The following is a 12,186-nucleotide window of genomic DNA, read 5'->3' as shown; positions in this document are numbered from 1 at the left end:
AGACCAGGGCAAAACGTCTGCAAGTATAACTGACTGCGCTGCACTAGTATCGCGCAGGATCCGTATCTGCTTACCATGATGTTGATCCTTTGCAAGCGTATGCTCCGCTAGACACAAACGGAGCATACAGAACATCAGGCATTTTTGCAGTTTGGACTAACCCAACGCTTTTCCTAACGGAGGGGGGTGAGGACTGCCTCCTAACCCTAAAACTGGACAATCCGAAATCACATGGCCTGCTTTGTGACAGTAATAGCACTCCCGTTGTTCAGGTGAGGGCTTACCGTCACTAGACCCACCAAACACTGTTTTATGGGTTAGTGAATATTCATGAAGTCCCATTTTTGAAGTTCCTGAACCATTGCCGATAGGCTTTGAGGACCAACTCATATGCACGCAACACAGTTGCCTTAACTATGTCGTACTGCAAACTGTCTTCCAGGGAGAGCGCAGCTACTACCTCCTGGGCCTTCCCTGACAGCTTGCATAGCAGGAGAAGAGGCCAAATACCTTGGCCAACGCAGCGCGGCAGCCACACGCTCAAAAGCAAAGAAGTAGTCATCTACTTCAGCCTCCCGAAAGGGCGGCACCAGTGCAATGTTTTTGCTTACCTCGAACTGGGCCGTCTGACTTGGTGAGGGGGCCTCTAGCTCTAGCTGCCTTATCCTAACCCTCGCCTCCAAGTCGGCATCTATCCTTCGTTTCTCTAATTCAAACTCGAAAAGTCTGGTCTGGCCTTCTCTCTCTCTCTCCAATTAACCCCCAATCGGGCTATTCTCATCTTGAGCCCAGCCATAACAGAAGCCAGAGAAGCACCAGTGCTGCCTGCAGAGGACGCCCGGTCCGGAGAAAGCCCACGTGTCTGGCTATCCTCCTGCACTTCTTTCTCGCAAGTGACCACACCCCCTTCTCCACCAAGCCATGCCCAACCGAGACCAAGAGCTCAGCCTTACGGGCCGCCTTCGGGACCGTAAGGCCATAGTGGTTGGCTATGGCAAGAAGGTCCTCTACACGCAACGCCTCTAGCCGAACTACAGAGGGCTCTTCAAGAAAACTGGACACGGCCGAGGTAGCCATACCACACACAAAGCTGCAAAGCTAACAACAAAACACGGCACAAACAACCAAACCCCCAGGGTCACTACCACGCCAAACACACCCCAATCACCAGAACCCACAGGGACTCAGCACAGCAGGGCCGTGGATCGCTTGGATCCCGGACGAGCCCCCATTCTGTTACGCACGCCTCCTGAAAGAGGGAATGGAACGCCCCGCTGCGCACAAGAACCCTAGGACTGGACGAATTGAGATATGGAGTCGTGTAGCTCACTGGTTGCACCGGAGTCTGCAGGATTCAGATGTGCCTGATCAGCGGCCTGAATGGGTGGTAGAGTTGTAGGGCTCGGCGGCGTGCTATTGGGCACTGGTGTGTCCTCTTGAAACGGTGCGCTGTCCCTGCTGGACGTGCTGTTGGGGGCCATGCTTTCAGGCTGCACATACACCTGAGGAGGAACGGGCTCTGCTGGCCGCAGGTCTATTCAATTGCGGCGTGTTATGCACACCTCCCGAAAGAGGGAACGCAACGCCCCGCTGTGCACAAGAACCCTAGGATTGGACGAATTGAGATATGGAGTCGTGGTGCACAACAAGGTACACTATCGTTAAACAGTATTTTATTCACTCTAAAATAAACGTGCATGGAAAAGGGGCTGGGCACAACCAAAACAAAGAAAGCAAAATAATAATGTCTATCCCTACCTTATCACTGTAATCCCCTAACTAGCACCATCATTGTGGCGCTCTACCCAAAATACAGGGGTTGGTCGGCCCAGGGGCCTGTACTACGAATCAAGATCAACATGCTCTGGATTACTTTCAGTTACCCGGCTACGCGAAGCCTAACAATCGCAGTCACGATAAGCGGTACTACTACGGCGGTTATCAATTCTCTAACTCAACCCAGATCTTTCCAATCTAGAGACGTGTGCGTTCACATAAAGGGGCGGTGTTTGCACCGTATGTCCAATCGCAAACATGGACGAAACAAGAGCCGCATATTTCACGAAGGAGGACCAGACAATCTTACAAACCTTCTGCTCCTCTTGCGTGAAATATTGTAATACAATCATATCAGGAATACAGACATATAATATAGGCAAAATTCAACAAAGCAGCCAATCTGGCAGAAAATAGCAGCTGTAAATGCGTAAGCTACATGACTTATTGAAGATGTGATCATAATTACACGTGTGCATTCCACAACGTTAAACTTTTGTTGCTGTATTATTTCAGTTGCAACCCTGCAGTGGCAAACGATTGTGGGAGCAAATAAAAAATAAAACCATAATTCAAAACGGTAAGCCAATACTTGTACATATTTTAAGGCCAACAAGTACAAGGCTGAATTGCCTGAACTCGTCCCTTTTTTAGCATATCTATCAGGGTCACCCCATGATGGAAGGGGGCATTTCTTCAGACCCTGGTGGCAGCAGGTTGGAAGCCCAGGCATATGTATGTTTCAAGTAGCCTAATCTATGTGACCATGTTTATTCAACAATTATTTATGAATATTGTAGGAGTGAAATGTATTACTGTTCTCTGCAGTGACTGTCGTCCCACTGTGCCATACAGAGGTAACAGTGAAACTAATAGTCATACGCCAGTATGTATGCCATATGTGGTTGCTAAATATTGATCCAATATACCATTTACTTTCTCATCCAGGTCCTAGATGATCAGGAAACTGTCTGCCTGCTCATTTTGGGGGTACACTTTTGAGTTGTATTTACCACTTGCAACACAGATGGTGAGAGTGTGTGAACGTGTGGCTGTGATTGAAGTGTCTGTGATAACTTACTAATGGTGGTGGTCTCAACATAATACACAAGTCCTTAAAGTGCTCATTTCAAATATGACTCAATTGATTAAATTGCTATGGTGTTAAACTCAGCAGGAATAGGAACGTCTTCCTCCCCCTGAGCCTAGGGCCTCCACTTCAAAGCCAAGACAAAGACACAAGGTATAAGCAATGAACCTTGTAATAGTCAAATGGACACCTTCAACTTTGACCAAGTGTGCCTTGGAAAGGAACAATGTTCTTTTGTATTAGGTTGGAGCAGACAATGTGAGGGGCCCTGTATAAATAAAAAAAACCTGGAGCTCGATTATTAGAGGCTTTTAATTTAAAAAAACAAGGCTGGAGACAGAAAAACTGGAATATGAGAAGAGATAGTAATTGACTGAATGAATGACACTAAAATTAGTTACACTGACATATTGTTCTGTATTCCTAGGGAAGGGAGAACACATGAGGATGTATTTATTAAACTTTGTTTTAAGTTTTGGTCTTTTTAATACCTTTTTGTGGCTTTCTTGTTGTGCCGTTTGAATCTTTTCTGGGGGTTTTCACCACTTATCTCTTTCAATGTCCTAAAAATGCTATAAAAGTGAATGAAACATCAACATTTAATGAAAGTAGTGAAATTATCATTTATGTATCACTTGTGAAGAGCTTTGTACAGATACCCATTGTTCTTCTTGGTTTGAAAAGTTTTGATTGGGGAAAAAAAACACATTTCTAATATGGAAATGATTAGAAAATGGCTCAAAGCAACCCAAGGACAACAGAATTGGTTAAGTTGTAAAATATGATATCATTTGCATACATTTCCAGAAGGGAAATCAGAACATTGAGTGAAAAACCTTGTTTCATTTTGTCAACATATTAGAGTCCAAAGTTTTTACAAAGGGCACTTTGGAAATCTCTTTTTCACCACGACATTAATCAGAATATGGTGGCAACAACCATGAAAGAAAATCTGTTGCAAATAGCGGAGCAGACCTTGTTCTTGCTCTTGCTCAGGTTCTCTGCATCACCCACACTATCAAAGTACCCATAGCGAAATAACGAAACGATATGCATACAGTCTGTGGGACGGTGAGTGCACAGCTTCAATGTGTAGCATTGGCCAAATACGGCTCAAGAAGCTGGCAATATACGTAATTCCTTCTGCTAATAACCTATATCTTTCAGAAAGATACTGATGAGGGAATGCGAAAGGGTTTTGTCAGTCTCTAAATGTTCTGTTTCTTCTGAGCGCACCTCTGACAATCCGCGTACCAAGCTCCATCGGAACTTCTATGAACGGTGACGACATTATCGTCAAGAATGAGTTAGTGGGCGGGGTTTTTATACCGGTTGATCTCTGATCTCCAACTTAACCTGCTCCCGACCAGGTTAGCCGTTCAGCATGTGTTACCATGGCGATCTACCCCGTTAACAAGTGATCCACCGTCGTAGTACAGAAAACCCTGGGTTGAACCTGAAGTTACCTCGCTAACGCCAAATCTTGATTCGTAGTACAGGCCCCAGGTCTTACCTAGTGTATATAAACAATAAGGTTATCCTGCGGGTAGTGTAAACCCCGGGGCCTCTTGCCTAAAGCATGTGGCTTTCCCCTTTTCCCCTGGAAACAAAAGCAGAAGGGTGTTATCTAGTTATGTTACGCTCGATACCGTGCTCACGAAGTGGTATCGACCTTTCGAAACAATTGGTACTGATACAAACGTGTCGAGCGTGGCTTCAAATGGGCAAAAACCACGTGATCAGAGTCGAAGTGTCGAAGTGACGTCCGAAGCATCGGACGCCACACGAGCAGCTGAGACAAACGGCGTTTTATTCAAAGGCTTAAAAAACATCAGAAATCACTAATATTCGTAGGTTATAGAGAGGAGACATAGGCCTATTTACGGACGCTATAGAATACATTCATTGACAGAGCCAGAGATACAGATAGATTGCCAGAGCTAGATACAGAGATAGATACAGATGAGATTGTACACAAGCACATAGCCTACATATTTCCCTAGTTTTACCAGCCTTCAAATGTGGCCATCCCTTTCCCAGTTTCAAAAGCATGTTCCAAAACCTTAACAGCTAGCTTACATTATCATATAATAATGTATTCATTTAGCATATACTTCGACTAAAACAGGGTGAAAGGGTGCAATCTTACAAAGTCTGAGTTAGAGGCTGCGCATTTACCACGAAGCAATACTCAGTTTAACACTTTGTGTAATTCATGTTATAAATGTAAAGTAGCAAAGACGTTACGTTGTTTATAATACAACATGATATATGATAACATATTTTTGACACTTGCAAATCGAAACATTTGTCACACCACCTTTATTTATCAAGTTGTCAATGACGATTGTGAGACTGACGTCTCGAAGACTTGACGTCACTTGATTCCTTCCTTCGCTCGATACAGTCGCCATACCATAAACTGACCAGCAGATGTCCATATGGAGAAGATGTATCGAACTTTCGAAAAAGCGAAAGTTTTGAGACAATTGTGTCAAATAGCTCATTACTTCGGAAATCTTTGTTTCCCCCACCACTAGTGTTATCCCAAATAATACTGAACAATGTTACCACAGATACACATGACAGATACAGACCCCCAAATGTCAGAAAGCAGCACACAGAACAATAGAGACAGCAGTCAGCCAAGCTTCCTAGTTGGTCAACCACTGGGGCTTAAATGAGGCACAACACAGCTGCAGCCACTGACGAGGGGGGGGGGCGGAGCGGAGTCCTGATCAGGAACTTCAACCTTTCAGCCACTGCAACCAAAGCCATCCTGCCCAGGATAACAAACCTGAAGGAAGAAGACACCCCCCCCACACACAAACAAACAAACATACGGACTGTAATGGCAATTTTTGACATAGTTACAATATCTATGTTTCCTTAAGAGGTAAAAAGTAAGTTCCTTTGTTACAGACAGAAACTGAGGTTCTGTGATGTGGTTTACTCTGTAGAAGCGACACTCAGATTGTCTGAAGGTATTTATTGTGTTGTTTTAAGATGCCTAACTAAGATCCAGGGGGTCTTAGTTGGGTCTGGGGGATGGGTGCTGAACTTTGGCTAGAAGGTCTGGGTTCTGTTTCTTTGAGTTAATGGAGTTCTTGTTTGTAGATGGTCACACAAAGGACAGTGGACCATTTGATTGATCAACTGATGTGGTTTTGTTATCTACTCATTTTGGGAGGAATGTTACATCAAAGAACAGTGAGACAGTTGATATGTAGATGTATTGTTTCAAACTGTCACTAATTTCAGTGAACCAATCACAGAGTTTGCTACATTAATTGATTGACCTTATAGAATGCCATTTGATCTAAAGTGAATATAAGGTTGTGTTTTTTTAATGTTCTTCATCACCTTAATGAACAATCTGTGTGGATGGTACCTCCTTCAATAATGACTGATCAGCAAAGCTTAATCTTATGTAATTGTAAAATCTAAATAAATTGTATTGAAACCACATCCCTTGACTATTCAGATCTACACAGTGCCACTTGAATTCCAGGACACAGAACCACATTGGAGCACTGGGGACGTAAAACGGCAGTATGTGGTGTTATCTATCTCTACAAGATCTGATGTTAAATTAGTGGTTTCTGCAGTCACATCACCTCTGCCATAGAGGTACATTTACATCTATGCATTTAGCAGACGCTTTTATCCAAAGCGAATTCCAAGAGACAGCTTTACAAAAGAGCATAAGTCACTGATCATAACAACGAGGTAGTCCAAAACATTGCAAGCAGCCAAAACATGAAGCATATATTGTGATAAAACTAAACAAGTACCAAAAGGAAGACCCATAAGAGCATGCAGTTATACAAGTTAACAAATTTAAACAACATGAACCACAAACAGTGCAAGACTGTACCTGTAGAAGAACAGTAAAATATTTCACAGCGAGTACAAGAGTTAACTTCGTTATAACTAACCTACAAGAGCAACAAGTCACTCATTAAGAGTCATTGTGATCCTCGAGGAAACTAACATCAGGTAATAAAGAAATTGTTGACAGGCAAACACTATGCTCAGGCACTCCTTTTCGATTTGAGCATAGTTGCGCTCTGCCGGCGTAAGTGCCCGAGAGGCGAGTGCCACTGGTTGTCCATCTTGCAAAAGACAGCATCCCAAACTGTTTTGGCTCTTGTCACTCTGCACTGTGACTGGCTTGTTGACATCATAATATTTCAAAATTGGTGCTGCCGACACTAAGAGCTTAGTTTCAGCCACTGCCGCATCATGTTTTGGAAGCCAGTGCCAGCCATGTTACTTCCTTGTCCATGAGACGACGCAATGGTTCGCACACCTCAGAGAGGCGTGGCATGAATTTGGAAAGGTATGTGATAAACCCTATAAACCTCTGCACTCCTGTGACGTCACCTGGTGCTGGCATGTCCTGAACTGCCCTCACCTTCTCGGGGTCCGGCCTGCAGCCCTCCGCTGAAAGCACGTGGAAGCGCACCTCTTGAACTTTAAATTGCAGCTTCTCATGTTGTTTTCTCTGATAGATTTCTGGCGAGACTGAGATGCCAACAGAGTTCAGAACGTGGTGTGTAATCTGCTCTCCCTGTCGAGCTTGCATTGAAGGAAGGCCTCACGTGCGTCCACCAGTAAGAACATGTGGGCCTTGGGCCGCATGATGTAGCGAGATCTTTTGAGCGCTTTGGTTAGTGGCCTTGGGTCAATACAGATTTGAATCTTATCGGGCTTCTTAACAATCATCATATTACTAATCCAATCAGTAGGCTCTATTACCAAGGTTAGGTGGCCCTCTCATGTCTATCCAATTCTGCTTTCACAGCTGCTTTGAGGGCTATTGGGACATTGTGTGGCGGGCACTGGACAGGTGTGATGGTCTCATCCAACTCAAAGTGGACCTCACCTGGGAGTGACTCAATGGGTGCGGTGAAAATGTAATTATATCTGCTGATAAGCTGCTGGCTAGTTAGAGACCCTGGAGGTATGCAATCAACTTTGTGCAGCTCCTTAGGTGGAGTGAAGTGCATCAGACCCAGGCATTCACACGTTGAGCCAGACAATGAGGGCATTGGTTTGAATCCACAATCTCAAAGTCTAACGGGTAAATAAGTCCCATTATTGTGCAGTGTGTTCTGAACAGGCCAAGTAAAGTCATGGCCTCACCTGAGTATAGCTTCAGTCTGGTGTGGCTTGGAGCCATTTTCCCATTTGGTGCCACCCTCATCTTTTCTTTGAGGCTCATAACATTGCAAGTGGCACCCGAGTCCAACTGGCACTTTTGCCTGACACCATTCATTTTTAGGTTCACAAACCACTTATTTTCTTGTGTCTTGTCAGTCGCTGAGGTCATTCAGTACGCCTCATCATCATCCTGTACTGTTTCTGCAACAGTGTCAATGGCATTTAAGCGAGACTGACCAACTGTTTTTTTAGACAGACGCTAGCAAAGTGATTACCAGATGCAGGGCAGGCATCCCTCCCTGGTTTGTGCTGGTGTCCGCAATACTTGCAGTTTCTTTCACCCTCTCTATGCAATTTAGTGAACTTGTGTCCATTGCGCATAGGCTGTCTAGAGTCAGTTGCGTGAATTGTATCGTTAGATTTATGGGCCAGAGCCTTCATGCGCACATCTGTGAGTTTCGACCGTGGTTGCTAAGTGCGCTCTGTTTTGTCTCGTTTTGTCTGTTAATTCAGTGTTCTGCCAAGATTTCCGGGATTCTCTAACAAGAGAAGTACTTCTGAACATAAGGACCACAACTCCTGTGGACTTATTTGACACTTTTCTGCTTCCAGCGGCAGATTTAGTGGGAATTCTAGCCAGTGCCACGTTAGGCTTTGCTCATGCAGTGAAACGCCGTAGAAGGGGAAAGCGAGCGGGAGCGCTAGTTTGGCTAAGCAGACGTGGAATCCGAACAGTGCTTCCAAGTTTTTTCCTCTCCAACGTACGTTCACTGTGCAATAAAATGGACGAACTTCAGCTACTGATGGTGAAAAACAGAGACTTCGGTTTTATGCTTCACGGAGACATGGCTGTGCGATTCGATCCTAGACGCCGCTTTACAACTGGCAGGCTTTCAACTCATGAGAGCTGATTGGGACACTGCACTCTTTGGCAAAACCAAAGGCGGTGGTATTTGTTTCTACATCAACAGTGGCTGGTGTGTAGATGTGACAGTGATTCTGCAACATTGTTCTCCGGATCTGGAATGATTTTGTATAATCTGTAAACCTTTTTACTCGCCACGAGAATTCGCGTCACTCATTTTGGTCAGAGTTTACATGGCCACAGGTTAAAGAGGCCCAACGCACGCTCACCGACCAGATTCTGAGTGTGGAGCGAGCAAACCCGGATTCCCTTGTTATTGTACTCGGCGACTTTAACAAAGGTAATCTCAGCCACAAACTCCCTAAATACAGACAATTCATCAAATGCCCAACCAGAGAAGAGAACACTCTGGATGACTGCTACACTACAGTCAGTAGAGCCTACCACGCGTCCCTCGTGCAGCACTGGGCCACTCTGACCATACCATGGTCCATCTGATTCCTGCATACCTGCAGAAATTGAAGATCTGTGAACCTGTTCTGAGGGCATCAAAACAGTGAACCAGTGAGTAGGAATGGGTATCATTAAATTTTTATCGATATCGATACCATTTTAGAGACTGCTTAACAATTAGAGTCTTTATCGATACCACTATCGATACTTTTTCTATTATTTTTTTTTTTTTTTACTTTTTCTACTTTTTCCAGCTAACCGAACCCAAACCTTCCTTATCTTATCCCTATTTTCTTCTATCTCTGTTTTTGTTTAACACTATGCTTAAGCATCCCACAGAGCCATGCTCGCGGTGACTATGTTTTGAATGATCAGCAGTGAGGGGGGGGGGGGGCTTGTCTTTTCTCACACTGTGCTCGTAAATAATTTTTGCAGTTCGAGCACACATCAAATTTTAGGGGCATATGCGAGTGAAATAGTTGCACTGTTGAGCCCTGAATTGGCTTATTATTAACAACGACGGAGACTCACTATGAAGTTGGGGTGCGCTCACCAGAGGATTTTCCTGCAAAGGCAGCTGAAGTTTGCACTGTTGCGACTCTGAGACAGTCGAAGTACTGCATTTTATCTTTATCTGATGCACAACGTTGAGGTGCTTGTTCATTGCATTTGTTTTCCCCCTTTTACAAGAAATTACTTTAGAACATGTAATGCACTTTGCTTTGTCTTTAATAAAATGTAGCCAAGCCTTTGACTGTTTTGTTCGTTCTGCCATCATAGCTAGCAACAACATGATAAATAAATCCAAGTAGCGCGTGAGGCAATTAAATTCTTCTTTGTTTAGTTTAAAGGCGGTTGGCAGGCCATTCAATTGAATTTAGTCATTTTATTAGTCAAACGTTGTATGTTTGTGCACCAGTGATTTGATTTAACTAACGTTACTTATTTCTCGAGACATAAGTCAACGTTACATTATATTACTTGGTCTCGATAGTGGTATCGATAAGCTTGGACCTTATTGATATTCGGGTTTTGAGAAATTTGGAACTGGGTCCTTACAGAACCGGTTCTCGATACCCATCCCTACCAGTGAGGCTATGGAGGATCTGCGGGCGTGTTTGGACTGTACAATAGTCTGGATGAACTCACTGAGGCTGTGACATCATACATCAGCTTCTGTGAGGACTGCTGTACAACAACACGCACCAGGGTGAGCTTCAACAACAAGCCCTGGTTCTCAGCAGAGCTGAGAAGGTTGAGGTCAGAGAAGGAGGAAGCTTTTAGGAGAGGGGATAGATTCAAGGAGTCGAAGAACAGGTTTACCAAGGCGGTGAGAGAGGCTAAACGACTGTACTCTGAGAAACTGAAGCGTCAATTCTCTGCTAACGACTCCGCTTCTGTCTGGAGAGGCTCAGGCAAATCACCAATTACACGCCCAGAGCCCCCCGCTCCACCAACAACTTCCGTCTGGCCAATGACCTGAACAAGTTCTACTGCAGATTTGAAAGACAATTGGACAGTCCTGAACTATCCATGTGGCCTCTCTCCCCCCTCTCCAGTGACGACTCTCTCCATTCAGGAGGGTTAAGTTAACAGACTTTTCAAGAGGTAGAATCCCTGCAAAGCAGCTGGGCCGGACTCTGTCTCTCCTGCCACCCTCAAGCACTGCACTGACCAGCTGTCTCCTGTGTTTACAAACATCTTTGACACCTCCCTGGAGACATGCCATGTGCCAGCCTGTCTCAAATCCTCCACCATCATCCCTGTGCCCAAAAAGCCAAGGCCAACAGGACTTAATGACTACAGACCCGTCGCCCTGACCTCTGTGGTAATGTAGTCTTTTGAGCGCCTTGTGCTGGCACACCTCAAATCCATCACAGACCCCTTCCTGGACCCACTGCAGTTTGCCTACAGAGCCAACATGTCTGTGAATGATGCCGTTAACATGGCCCTCCACTTCACCCTACAGCATCTGGACTCCCCAGCATCCTACGCCAGGATCCTGTTTGTGGACTTCAGCTCTGCCTTCAACACCATCATCCCCGCCCTGCTACAGGACAAGCTCTCCCAGCTGAATGTGCCCGACTCCACCTGCAGGTGTGTCTCTGACTCCCGGTCCATCAGCACCGAATCTCCTCAGGTCTGCGTCCTTTCTCCTCTGCTCTTCTCCCTGTACACCAACAACACTGTGGAGTCCTTCGGCTTCCTGGGCACCATCCTCTCCCAGGACCTCAAGTGGGAACTGAACATCAGCTCCCTCTTCCTTCTACACAGCCATCATTGAGTCCATCCTCACTTCTTCTATCACATTCTGGTACGCTGCTGCCACTGCCAAGAACAAGAGCAGACTGCAGCGTATCATCCGCACTGCTGAGAAGGTGATCGGCTACAATCTGCCTTCCCTCGAGGATCTGCACACCTCGAGGTCCCTGAGGCTAGCGAGGAAGATTGTGGCCGACCCCTTCCACCCTGGACACTCCCTGTTTCAGCTACTCCCCTCCGGCAGAAGGCTGCGGTCCATCAAGACCAAAACCTCACGCCACAAGAACAGTTTCTTCCCATCCGCTGTTGGCCACTTTAACAAGGCCAAGGACTCTGACTTTAAATCACAAGCTGCACAATGACACCCTGCACCTTGTTTTTTTTAGGTTAGATTGTAAATTATGACTACTTATATTTTATTTTATTCCCCTTAGTATTAGCTAGACCCCCCTTAGTATTAGCTAGACTTTGCTCCTGTTGTATAGTTAGTCCACATATTTAAGTTTCAATATTCCTATATGTTTAATGTATGCACCTTCCTGCCAAAGTAAATTCCTTGTTTGTGCAAACATTC

At 45.1% G+C, this 12,186-nt stretch overlaps 1 pseudogene; it reads left to right on the top strand.

Annotated features, from left to right (window-relative positions):
- Nucleotides 1–416: 416 nt before the first annotated feature.
- On the top strand, nt 417–9,375 carry LOC146300568 (uncharacterized; annotated as a pseudogene).
- Nucleotides 9,376–12,186: the final 2,811 nt, after the last annotated feature.

The sequence above is a fragment of the Hypomesus nipponensis genome, chromosome 2 (assembly GCF_054491055.1).
Source record: "Hypomesus nipponensis isolate SF chromosome 2, ASM5449105v1, whole genome shotgun sequence".
Taxonomy (NCBI): domain Eukaryota; kingdom Metazoa; phylum Chordata; class Actinopteri; order Osmeriformes; family Osmeridae; genus Hypomesus; species Hypomesus nipponensis.
Note: the sequence above shows the minus strand (reverse complement) of the source record. Positions and strands in the feature narration are given on the sequence as shown.